The sequence below is a fragment of the Symphalangus syndactylus genome, chromosome 11 (genome assembly GCF_028878055.3).
Source record: "Symphalangus syndactylus isolate Jambi chromosome 11, NHGRI_mSymSyn1-v2.1_pri, whole genome shotgun sequence".
Classification (NCBI taxonomy): domain Eukaryota; kingdom Metazoa; phylum Chordata; class Mammalia; order Primates; family Hylobatidae; genus Symphalangus; species Symphalangus syndactylus.
The window spans coordinates 133,524,603-133,538,465 of NC_072433.2; the positions used below are offsets into that span (position 1 = coordinate 133,524,603).

Here is a 13,863-nt window from a genome sequence, read left to right on the forward strand (position 1 = left end):
TGTAGGAAGCATGGGCTTTGCAGGAGCCCATGCCTCCTTCGGGCTCAGCCTTGGTGCCCCATGCGCGGTAGGTACACGGGAAGCGCGGCCATTCCCAGGCACTGCTGCAGTGCCGAGCGCGATGTGTTCCCACGTAGATATGGATTCGGTGAGCCACCCTTCCCTCTCTCAGGGGTGCCTTTCCCTACCACAGTTGCAGGTTGTGGGGCTGGTCTGTCACCTCCAGTGCTGTGATCTCAGGAAGACAGCAGCCCATCCACCTGACATAAAAATCTGCATAGAGAAATTCAGGATTTCTCTTGATTTATTAACTGTGTGCTTTGTTGGGGACAGCTCGGCTGATGATAAGTACATTTTTATAATGATGCATCATTAAATAATAATTGTTAAATAGACTTAGAGCTTTCTTTCCAGTATTAAAAAGTCTAGATTTTAAAAATCCAGATTTATACAATTTCTGAGGTATCGTTTGCATTCCATTCATCTCATTTATTTGAGGAGTTTAAGAAAATAAAGTGAACACCTAAACATTTCCTCACATGACCAAGAAATAATACTCCAAATCAGTATGTTTCTGGAATTGGTAGCTGCTACTAGCTGACCTCAAATACCTCTTGGACCACTGTATCTGGAGTTCCTCTCGCTGGGCACTCTAACAGCCAAGGACAGGCACGCATTCCTGGACACGTGCTGGTGTGTTTGTTGTTCTAGTTACTACTAAATTGTTACTAAAGAAAATCAAAACAAAACACAAGAAAGACCCATCAGAGGTCACTTCAGCTCAAATGCAGCGTATGGACATTCCCTGGCATATCCAATTCATCCTTAGAAAGCTGAAATACACCTTCTAAAGCATTGTTGTAAGCTAGCGCTCTGCCTGCATTAACTCAGGGGCCCCTCTCTGAAGTTAGAGACTTGCTTTCTCCTATATCTTCACCTGTCTTGCATTTCTGAAGAGAAATGAGATTAAGTTTGGTGACTAGGTTGAGTGCTATTCTTATTTTGGAGATGAAGACAGTAGACAGGAGCTTTTCCAGGACGGTTCAAGGAGTTAAAGTCAGGGATACATCCAGAGCTCAACTCTCATGATTCCTGAACATTGCCTACAGATCCCCCAGAGCTCCACCATCATCATCACCTCCACCTACTACCATTGCCAACACAACCACCTCTACCACCTCCATCATCCTCACCATTATCATAATTGCCACCATCATCACAACCACCCCAACAACTGCTATCACCACCACCTAGACCACTATCATCTCCATCATCACCAACCCAGCCACCCTAACCACTACCATCACCACCATTACCACTATCATCTCCATCATCATCACTAACACAACCACCCTAACAATCACTACCACCACCACCTCCACCACTATCATCTCCATCATTATCACCAACACAGCCACCCTAACAACCACTACCACCACCACCTCCACCACTGTCATCTCCATCATCACCATCACCAACCCAACCACCCTAACAACCACTACCACCCCCACCTCCACCACTATCATCTCCATCATCATCACCAACACAACCACCTTAACAACCACTACCACCACCACCTCCACCACTGTCATCTCCATCATCATCACCAACACAGCCACCCTAACAACCACTACCACCACCACCTCCACCACTGTCATCTCCATCACCATCACCAACACAGCCACCCTAACAACCACTACCACCACCACCTCCACCACTATCATCTCCATCACCATCACCAACACAACCACCCTAACAACCACTACCACCACCACCTCCACCACTGTCATCTCCATCACCATCACCAACACAACCACCTTAACAACCACTACCACCACCACCTCCACCACTGTCATCTCCATCATCATCACCAACACAGCCACCCTAACAACCACTACCACCACCACCTCCACCACTGTCATCTCCATCACCATCACCAACACAACCACCTTAACAACCACTACCACCACCACCTCCACCACTATCATCTCCATCATCATCACCAACACAACCACCTTAACAACCACTACCACCACCACCTCCACCACTGTCATCTCCATCACCATCACCAACACAACCACCTTAACAACCACTACCACCACCACCTCCACCACTATCATCTCCATCACCAACACAACCACCTTAACAACCACTACCACCACCACCTCCACCATCATCTCCATCATCATCACTAACACAGCCACCCTAACCACTACCACCACCACCTCCACCACTATCATCTCCATCATCATCACTAACACAGCCACCCTAACCACTACCACCACCACCTCCACCACTATCATCTCCATCATCATCACCAACACAACCACCCTAACCACCACCACCACCACCACCTCCACCACTATCATCTCCATCATCATCTCCAACCCAGCCACCCTAACCACTACCACCACCACCTCCACCACTATCATCTCCATCATCATCACTAACACAGCCACCCTAACCACTACCACCACCACCTCCACCACTATCATCTCCATCATCATCTCCAACCCAGCCACCCTAACCACTACCACCACCACCTCCACCACTATCATCTCCATCATCACCAACACAACCACCCTAACAACCACTACCACCACCACCTCCACCACTATCATCTCCATCATCATCTCCAACCCAGCCACCCTAACCACTACCACCACCACCTCCACCACTATCATCTCCATCATCATCACCAACACAACCACCCTAACCACTACCACCACCACCTCCACCACTATCATCTCCATCATCATCTCCAACCCAGCCACCCTAACCACTACCACCACCACCTCCACCACTATCATCTCCATCATCATCACTAACACAACCACCCTAACAACCACTACCACCACCACCTCCACCACTATCATCTCCATCATCATCACTAACACAGCCACCCTAACCACTACCACCACCACCTCCACCACTATCATCTCCATCACCATCACCAACACAACCACCCTAACAACCACTACCACCACCACCTCCACCACTATCATCTCCATCATCATCTCCAACCCAGCCACCCTAACCACTACCACCACCACCTCCACCACTGTCATCTCCATCACCATCACCAACACAACCACCTTAACAACCACTACCACCACCACCTCCACCACTGTCATCTCCATCATCATCACCAACACAACCACCTTAACAACCACTACCACCACCACCTCCACCACTATCATCTCCATCATCATCACCAACACAACCACCTTAACAACCACTACCACCACCACCTCCACCACTGTCATCTCCATCACCATCACCAACACAACCACCTTAACAACCACTACCACCACCACCTCCACCACTGTCATCTCCATCATCATCACCAACACAACCACCTTAACAACCACTACCACCACCACCTCCACCACTATCATCTCCATCATCATCACCAACACAGCCACCTTCACCACCACCACCACCTCTACCACTGTCATCTCCATCATCATCACTAACACAACCACCTTAACCACTACCACCACCACCTCCACCACTATCATCTCCATCATCATCACCAACACAGCCACCTTCACCACCACCACCACCTCTACCACTGTCATCTCCATCATCACCATCACCAACACAACCACTTCCACCTCCACCATCATCTCCATCATCATCATCATCAACAACCACCCTGACAAACACTACCACCACTTCCACCACTGTCATCAGCAGCAGTGCAACCACCTTAATAACCACTACCACCACCACCTCTACTGTCATCTCCATCATCATCATCACCAACACAACCACCGTAACAACCACTCCCACCACCACCTCCACCACTATTATGTCCCTCATCCTCACCACCACTACCAACAACAACACATGTATCACAAGCATGACCTCCACCACCACTGTCCCTGTCACCCTCTCCGTTGCCCTTACCTCCGCCACCACCACCACTCCCAGTGCTATCACAGCCATCAACAGCATGAGCACCAGCACCGTCAAGGGGTCAAGTGAATTTCCTGGTTATCCTGAGTTGTTTTCTAATCTGTCTACTTATTGGCCTCTCACCCTCTTCCTGTCGAGACTGAAATGACACTGCTTCCTTTGCCCAGCTCATAGGAATGTTTATGGAGGGTCAGTGGGCGTGGCTTCTGTCCTTACTATGTAGGCCTTGAGTAGTAGCTTAGGTGTGATAGAAATGGAAGGTCCTCAGTGTTGTTTCAGGGTAAAGCCTTCACAGTGTTGAATTTGGATTCTGCAGGTTGAATCCAATGTGTAGTATGTTTTGAACAGTTAGTACCGAACTCTGTTCCTAGGGGATATTATATCTATTGAGATGTTTAAATCTGGGTCAGTTCTTTCTCTATATTTGGAAGATTTTCAGTCACGTGGGAAACATTTCAAGGCTTGAGTATTAATCATGCTGCTTAGATCATGAATCATGAAATTATTTAGTACTGTTTCTAATACGTGTGTATTTTAATAGTTTTTTTTTTTTGCCGTTTTTTGCCCCTTTTTTTTTTTTAAACAGCTGTAGCTAACGTTACTACCTAAGATGTGCACGAACAAAGCTTATATATATTTATAGGCTAAACAATGTGAAATCACTGGAAAAGCTAGGAGGTATTTTGTGTATGTTCTGGTAAACCCATCTCTAATGCGTACACCCACCCACCCCCTCCCCACACACACCCCTGAATAATTGAATATGTGTACGTACACATGACGCATGTATCTTTAGTAAAGTTAAGCAAAGCAGTGACAGATTCAGGGCTTTCCCACTGTGCACGTGTGCAATGACTTGACCAGGGTTCAGCTGACAGCAGGCTTGGTGACCTTGAAGCTTTTCAGCTTCTCTCCCATTTTTGGCATTTGTGTTCCTCCTGATACTTTGCTTATGAGTAAGTTTCAGAGGCCTTCAGAATCTTTTTCCATGAAATGAGGCCTTCTAGACCCAGCTGGGAAAAAGATTAGAAACATGGGAAATGTCCAACATTTTACGTGTAGGATTTTTTTGGAGAGAGCAAGGAGAAGGAGTGTGTGTGTGCAGGGTGTGTTTATCTATAGCTGAAAAATGGCCTCTTGTATTTCCAGGAGGCTTTAGGCCACTCTGAATGGTTTGTCACAGAGGGAGGGTCATCTTGCCTTCCTAGACACACACCCTGTGTCACTTTTAATAAAAATGCTCCCATCAAGAAAATATATTCCTGCATTACATGCCAAAACACAAGCAGAAATCTTGGAGACTCTCAGTGGTTCAGGGAATTAATCTCTTATGGAAAAGCCTTCTCTACCAGCAGTGGTGGAAAATGTAATTTAAACCATAAAAGGTCAGAAGTGAAGTGAGTTTGGTGTTGACTAGTCCCAAGGAACCCCCTGGGAAAGGTGTGGAGCCGCCCGTATGCCTCCTGCTGCCTTGTTGAGGGGCTCAGGCCCACCTGGACAGCTGGCTCTTCAGGTTCCTTGCCCTGTCTGGGGAGGTGGGGCCCTGACTTACAAAGGGAGGCCTTGGTTCTCCTGCCTGTGGCTCTGACACTGGAGGGGTCATTGTGTCCCCTAACAGGCTTGCCATATGTAGCAAAGTGTTCTGAGAGTGTGGAGTGGCTGTGGAACTCCAAGGACTCTCTGCTCATTTGCTTCTGTTTTGGCAAGCAGCAAAGAAGGTAGTTTCAGGCTTGAGTGATGACTAGTCAGTAAAATAGGTGGACTATTTTGAGGGCTAACATTTTTGTCCTGTTGAATTTCTTGGGACACTGTGGTTGCAGCACAGAAGAATCTTTAAGTCAGGCAAGGGCCCAGGACAAGCTGGACAAAGTGTTTGGCTGGGAAGTGTATTCTCTCTCTGTTTTTTTTTTTTTTAGAGAGAGAACTTAGATGAAATGATTGAAATGTACATTTTCAGTGTTTTACTCAGTTGAAACAATGGTGCCTTCGAAGGGCTCGCTGTTAGCTGAAGCTGAAGTGTCTTTATCACAACCCGTGAGACACTCCCACTGCTCTGGCCACGCTTCACGCTGGCCCCTGAGCTCCTGGCCCTTTTGTTTGGCCCCGCATCACACTCTGTGGTGTCAGACAGTGGTGGCAGGCCTGATGATTTGAAGATTGTTTTTGATCAATTTTACCATTTTCAAATATATATTTAAAAGGTTAAGTAAAAGAGTTTAAATAATGTAAAACCCAAATTTTATTCATTTCTATTACCTGTCATACCCAGTGTAGTATACTTAGCAACACCGAGTGATCACTGAGTGAATGAATACAATGGGGACTGTTGCATGTCAGCAGTTAGTTATATGATGCACACATTGAAAACATTTGGAAATACTCTTGTTTGAGCCATTTAAAACTACGGCTTATGTTCACCAAATCTTTAATCATGAAAACATATAGAACAGTACTGATTTAAAACTCTGTAACTCAATAAGCAGAAAAAGTGTGACTTCTGAATAATTTTACATATTCTTTTGGTAGGATCCAAATGTGAGAACTTTTTCTGAAGAAGGGAGTTTTGGTGATTCTTTGGGTGGTCTGAGACTTTTCTGTTGGCCGTTGTTGAGCCGTGTCTGCCTTTTCTGGTGGGCAGGCCTGCCGCGTTGGGGGAGGGAGCGACTTCACACAGCTGGCATGGGACGCTTCGATGTGGGGTACAGGCCAGCCGCCAGGAGCTCACCCAGCACTCCTCTTGCTTTGGGTGCCTCTGTGCGGAGCAGCTAATGGATGTGTAGGACTGTTTTGCCCCAAGAATTATCTTCTGGAAGGCTACCAGCGTAGCTGCTGGCGAAAGGAAACCTGGGCGTTGCTGCTGCACCAGGATTCCTGGCCTCCAGAGGAAGGATGGTGGCTGGAGGTGAGCCTTCTCCAGGGGGATGCCCTGGAGACTCTTGCGGTCCCCTCCACATGTTCACCTCGCCAGAGTCAAGAAACGAGGAGTGGAAAACACCCCTCAGGTCGCTTCATGCTGATTTTGTTTAGGCCCTGGCTTTTCCCTCGTGCAAAATGCAGGCACTCTGACTGGCCCACATTGTGTAAAATTGGAAGAATGTTCTTCACACCCTTCATGTTGGCAGTGTTTGGGTCCTGGTTCTTACATCCCAGAAGGGAAGTTGCGGCACTGTGCGAGACAGTCTGACTTCTGACAAGTAAGAGAGATGGCGGGGCCATCTGGGCGGGGGCGGGGGTGTGCAGTGACTCGCGCTGGCCCTGTCTCCGCACCCTGGACTCCAGGGCGAGTGGTGCTGGCCGGATGCCCGCAGTGAGGAGGTACAGGGCACGCAGCGAGCGCTTTCTGGACAGTGTGGTGCGGGGCAGCGAGCGGCCGCCTGTGTTCCGACAAGCCAGGCACCGAGGCTCGGTGTGGGCCAGCGAGCCTGATTGAAGTCACAGTCCTGTCCCCTTAAACTGTGAAACGGCGGAGTTACACGGGAAGAAAGGGTTCAAGTGTAATATAATTTCCTACCTTTTTTTCACTCTGAGAGTGAACCGCTGAGTGGCTGTTAAATTCATTGTGTATTTAGGAGGAATCTTTCATCTAGAGATTGTAGATGCAGGACTGTGCAGGTGCCTGGTTGAAACGTTAAAGCTGGTGCTGAAGTGTGTTGAGGTGCCTAGTGGAGAAGCTGATGTTTTTTGACTCACTGGCCTTTGGGAAACTGAAGGACAGTGCGAACAAAGCTCCCTTTCTTCCTCAAACGGGAGCTTGCGATTAGTTGGGTTTCACGCGGGTGGGCCCGAGGAGGACGGCGGGCAGGGCCGCAACGTGCTGATGTCAGGCGCCTTCGTTGACTGAGCTCCCTTCTGGGCCGTGTAAGGCCTTAGGTGTAAAAATGGGGCTTGGTCTGCAGCAGGGCCCAGCTCCACGGCAGTGCTGTGGCTTCCTAAGTGACTCAAGCACAGGGGCCATTTCTGATCCGCAGACCAGAGCTTCGGGGGATTCCTCTTCACTCCGACCACCGGACGGGCTGTTCCTCTCACACAGGCAGTACAGGGGAACTTGGCAAAGGTTTAATAAAACCCACCACCATCGTTCTTTCCATTTTCTCTAAGGAGTCGCAGCCCCAGATGAAACGTGTGTCCTGCCCCGGGGTTTGCAGGGAGCCTGTGGTATCTGAGACCATGGGACTGGGAGGTTGTAATTAAGAAGCAACTTGGACACATGGCTGCTCTTGGCTGCATTGCATAATTGGCTCTGGACATAAAATATGCATCAAGGGTAGAAAAGTAACCTAGAGTTACTTTCATGTGTAGATAATCTCTTATTTATAACGTTTAGGGCATTGTTTATGTTGTCTCCCAAAGTGAGATCAACGAAAAGCCCATAAAGGGGCCCCTGCCGGCTTTTCCTTCTGCCTCCTGGTCGGCCCCTGAGCCGCTGCTCCTGCTTTCAGCAGCTGCTCCTCCAGTGGTGTCCCTCACGCCCGGTGTGTATCAGGGATGTTGCCTGGTCGGAACCCCTGTACCGCAGTGCTGAGGACCATGCTCCTGCTGGTGGCGGGGCATGACCTTGAGAAGAGTCTGGATGCTCCTGGAGGCTGTGCTGTAAGGGCGGGGTGGGAGGTGGGGTGGGGCAGGGGGGAGGTGTGTGAAGGTGTGGAGAGCGTGAACTGCCTTCCCTTCTCGGCCGTGCTTGCTTTTCCTGGGCTTGATGCCACACTGTTCCAATCTCTACCCCTCGTCTGCTTCTCTGTGTTCAAATCTGCTTCTTTTCATAAGGCCCCTGTCACTGGGTTAGGACCCACCTGAGCCCATTGTGGCCTCACTTTAACTTAAATTTGCAAAGACCATTTTCAATTAAGCCCAAGTTCACAGGTACCAGAGGTCACTGAGAGTTGCTTTTTAAGGGACACGGTTCAGGCCACAGGACCCTCCCCATCGCCATACCATCTTTGGCAGAATGATGGCCACTGCCTCGCCTTGGCCACACATTCCTGCAGGCGTGTGCTGAGCCCTGGCTCAACACCACAGATGAAGCTTTTTGCAGGAAGATGTGAGTTTGGTGGGGTTCTGGGTGCTTTGGGGCTTCCTGACGGAGATGTGTGCTACTCCTCGCATCCTCTCAGGGCCCTACCAGCTGCACTGTCGGACGTGACACATGCCAGACCCCCTCCTCTGCTGCCTGTGTGAGACCGCACGGTCATGGACACCCCGCTGAATGCACCTAGGTCTATCGGACGTGACACACTCCAGGCCCCCTCCTCTGCTCCGTGTGTGAGACCACACGGTCATGGACACCCCGCTGAATGCGCCTAGGTCAGATGCACTTGAGACCCGGCATTGGGGTGGAGTCACCTGGAGCCACAGCCTGGTGGGGAAGGCTCACATTCAGGCTCCAGACCTGCAGACACACACCCCAGGAGGGCTGAGGTTGGCACATGGTGGGGTTCTCTGTGTAGTGTATGGTGAGACTGGCTTGGCACAGCTGTCCATCTCTGCGCCTTCCTCTGAAAATGGCAGGTGCTCTGACTTACCCAAGTGAGGGGTGCTCTGCTGTGGCCGAAGGTGCCAAAGTGTGAGCGGCTTGTGTGAGAAGTGTACAAAGGTGCTCTTCGCCACCAGCGCATAGCATCCACCTGTCGGCACGAGTGGCAAGGCCGTATGTTTCTAAGCATAACATAGTTTGAAGTGTGTGCAGAGACTGCCGTGCGTTGCCCTCCAGGCAGAGCCCACCTGACGAGGGATCTCTCTGGGTCTCCTCAGCCTGGCGTGGCCTGCTTGTCACTCCTCCACTCGGATGGTCAGTGTGGGGCTGAGATTGGGAAGGCTGGCCCACCCTTTGTTTAAAAGCCACGTTTTTCCATCACGATTAGGAGGGAGATCAGCTGATGTTGGACACGCGAGTGATCCTGTGTGGAGGCTTCCGACTGAAGTTAGCTTAGTGGGAACGTTGAATCACGTGTTTTTACAAGTTTGTTCTTTTGCCCTATCATGGTGGCTTCAAACGTATTTTTTGTGCCATACAGTAAGTTTTCCAAGTTAAAGAAATGACCAGAGCCACGAGAACGGTGCCATCTGGAGGGTGCGTGGAGGCACGTGGAGGTGGCCTCTTTCTGCGGGGGGCGGGGGGAGAGGCTCTTCTCACCGTCAGCTCTGGGCTGGCATCTCAGCCCCTCAAGGTGTGAAACTGGATGGCAGCCTGGCTGGGCTCCCTGACCTGCCCCTCTCCCTTTCCTGGGGATGCCTGAGCAGCGCCACGGTGATGGCAGGCTTGTGCACGTGTCATGCAGATACATCCTTATTTTCTTCCCACTCTTCCTCATCCCCTGTCCGCCCACCCTCCCTCTCGCCATCCAGAAGCCAGAGGCCTGTGGTCCATGGGGAGCGCCACAGGCCTCGGGGTGACTTTGATTGTGTTCTTAAACGTCCCCCACCCTGCCCCAGTCAGTCAGAAGACCACAAGACACACACACGGTTAAGGTCACTCCCAGGAGCGCCGTCCTGCTGGAAGGGTGGGGTGGGCAGCAAGCACCCGCAGGCCTCCACTTCCTTCGAGTTTTTAGCCTTTGTTTTGCCTTGTCCCGAGGCTGTGCCTGACTGAGGTTCATGCTGAAACGCTGGAGCCAGCCGCAGAGCACCGCGGAGACTGCTGTGCCTACCGCTTGCCACAAGGCACCTTTGTGTGAATGTGGGGTCCCCTGGGGCATCTTGCCATCGCTCTGGGCTGTAAATCTGGCTTATAGCTCTTAGCCTGTTAGCTCTGAAATTTAGCCTTTTTGGCCTGAAGGACGATTTTCTAAAACGTTGGATCAGTTGACTTAAACCCTGAGGTCTGCAAGAAGCTTCTGTGTGCTGTTTCTTGTTCTCCAGGAGAAGCAGGTTTCTACATTTGCCTGCGCTGGCCTGCCTTGTGTGCTCTGTTTCTGACCATCCACTAATGGGTGATTTGGTTTGTGAAAAGCATTAGAAATGGAATTTAAAGACACATGTTAGTATTCCCATCAGTGGGTTTAAAGGCTTCAGAATGATAATGTGGCCTTTTGGCATTTCTTGTAGGAACGTAGGAGACAGATTTTAGGCCAGTTGGGGGCATCACTGGGATGAGCCTCTTTCTCTGAGCACCTCATTTTTCTTTTTTTTGAGATGGAGTTTTTGCTCTTGTTGCCCAGGCTGGAGTGCAATGGCACGATCTCGGCTCACCGCAACCTCCACCTCCCGGGTTCAAGCAATTCTCCTGCCTCAGCCTCCTCAGTAGCTGGGATTACAGGCATACGCCACCACTCCTGGCTAATTTTGTATTTTTAGTGGAGACGGGGTTTCTCCATGTTGGTCAGGCTGGTCTCCTAACCTCAAGTGACCAGCCCGCCTCGGCCTCCCAAAGTGCTGGGATTACAGGCGTGAGCCACCGCGCCCAGCCTGAGCACCTCATTTTTCTAGTATGAGGAAGCTACTTTGAAGTGAACATCTAGATTTGAAAAAGGCACCTTGGTTACAGTCTCAGCCCTCATACCTTAACAAGTTGGATTCAAAGCTAAATGACAAAAACAAAGGACTTCCTGGCTTTTCCAGCACACCTGTGGATGAGTGGTTCCATCCTCGCTTCTGTCCACACACTTCAGCAGTGTTCAGAGTGTATCTTTTAAATGCATGGGGGTGGGGTTCTTTTGTTTGGTTTTGCATTGCATCTGAGTGGATTCTTGGTTAGATTCAGGATTTTTTATCTAAATAGTACTGAGAAGTCCTTGGGCTTTTTGCATTGCCCTTAGATTTACACCAGTTTAGCATGATCTCAGTTGGGCATTACACAGAATTTCGGCATTCTCAGTAGATAGAGGAAACCAGATGTGTGTGCTCAAAATGCAGTGCTTTTAGGCCGGGGTTCCCTCGGCAAGCTGCTCCCATTTCTACCTTCTGCTGCTTTCTTTTATCTGAAAACAACTGGCTCTGTTTCAAAAACGTTCAGGGGAAAACCCTCTGAATGGAGCTGGGAAAGTAGCACGTGTCTCCAGCCCTGTCCCCAACCAACAGCCTCTCTTGAGATGATGCAGTGCTGCCATTTGAGAAGTCTGCTTCAAGTTTAGCCGCAGGCCAGCATCCCTGGAGCCTGGGAGCCAGGACACCGTCCATTCCAGTGAGCAGCTTCTGCATTCCAGAGCTGGTTTGGAAATGCCTGAGACTGGGGCCCTGCTCCAGACATAAAGCTGGCAGGGAGAGGAAAGAAGGGATTGAACATTCATTGTTGGGCACTACTAAGTGGGAATTCGGCCCAGCCTGCTCTACCCCTGAAGGCCTGCATCAGACTTGGGGGTCCTTTCATCGTAGGGCCCCATCCTACCGGCAGCAGGATCAACTGTGCGGATCCCAGGGTGCTCATCTTGGGGCATGCAGCACTCTGTAGGGACCCTGGCATGACCTCATTTTTGCTGCTTCACGTTTAAGAGCTGACCCCTGAGTTTTACTCATTACCAATTTAAAATCAAGTCCAAATCAACAAACTATATCTCAGCCTCCCATGTGTTTTAAGAGGCTGCGCAGTGCATGGAGGTGCCCTCAGCCTGCAGCAGCGCAGCCAAGTGGAGGGTGCACCGCGGCCTTCTGTGTGACTGTTCTCAGAGCACGCTGTGCCTTCATTTCTGTGTGTTTCACGGCGTTGCCCTTGCGGGATCTGCTCACCCCGGTTCCCTTGTTTCTAGGCCCAGTGCCTCAGTTTTCGCCTCTCGGCCCTGCCCTCCCCGCTGTGGACCCTTTCTGCCCTGGCCTGAGAGCTGGTCCCAGAAGGAGTTGTGTTGTTGTGCTCCTCCCTGCCCTTCCATGTGGCCTGGCCTAGCGTCCTTGGTTAGTTAATAGGAAATTCAGTGTTTCATTATGAAATCTACATATGGCAAAAATATGAAACAATCCACCAGGTCCTTAGAGAAAGTGAGTCCCCTCCCAGCCTGGACTCTCAGCCCGTCCGTGGGGTGACCGCTGGTCATTTCTGATCTCACCTTCTGTGCACAAGCTCCTGTGATGATTTTGTAATCATTTTACATTTTAAAAGATCCCTTGACAGATGAGTTTAAGATCAGATTACAGCTTTTCTTAATGAGACTTGGGAGACCGTGTTGCTGATTTCCAAGAGGGTTCTGCCCTCCTCTGGCTGTGGAAGGCACGTCATGGCATCCTGACAGTGATGTTGTTCCTGCCATCATTGCCAGTGACACGACTTTTCACACAATCTATGCAGCTCATTACGTTGGAAGAATTACAATGTCAGAAACCTCAGAATCTAACTTTGCAGCTTTACAATAACCATGAAGGTAGGCATACCCAAGTGGTGAATGAAAATAAAAGTAGAAAATGTTCTCAACTGGGAGTCATTTGAAAAGTCATGACTTTCAAATGTTTCTACATTGATTTTGTTTTGATAAGTTTTTCAGAAATGAGCAAAACACTTAATGTACACTTAAGATTGGAAGAAAGAGGTACCGGGGCTTTTGTGGGGAACAAAGGCGCAGACCTTGTTGCTGCCCTGGAACTCGTGTTTTCGTGGGGGCCTACCACAAGCAGGCACCGGCGCTGGGGGACCAGGGTCGGGGGCTCTCTTCAGAGACAGCAGAGCGTGAGGCTGGGGCAGGAGGTGTCGGGGGCTTGAGAGGCGCAGGGGAGCAGGGGGAGAGTGGAGGGGGGTGGACAGCGAGGCGGTGGATGGGGAGGCAGGTGTGCGTCCACAGCGGGGCCTGCCTCCGTGGCGGCGCTCCCAGCACCCTGTGCGTCCCTTGCACCCTTGCCCTGTGGTCCCCTGTGGCCAGGGACAGTGGCTTCATCTCCCTTAGCACCCTTGGAAGCAGTGGTGGCATCATGGAGCTGGGAGAGTGGCTTTTATTTGGAGGACAGATGTGCGCATTCACTTAGGGTTCAAGAAACGAGTGGGCCTTGAATGAGCAAAACAACCCACCTGCCTCCCATGGACAGATG

The 13,863-nt window shown here is 50.3% G+C and overlaps 1 protein-coding gene across 15 annotated transcripts in view; it reads left to right on the plus strand.

Moving 5' to 3' along the window:
- Positions 1–13,863, plus strand: part of BANP (BTG3 associated nuclear protein) — a 126,047-nt gene that overhangs the window by 99,283 nt on the left and 12,901 nt on the right. The window lies entirely within an intron of this gene.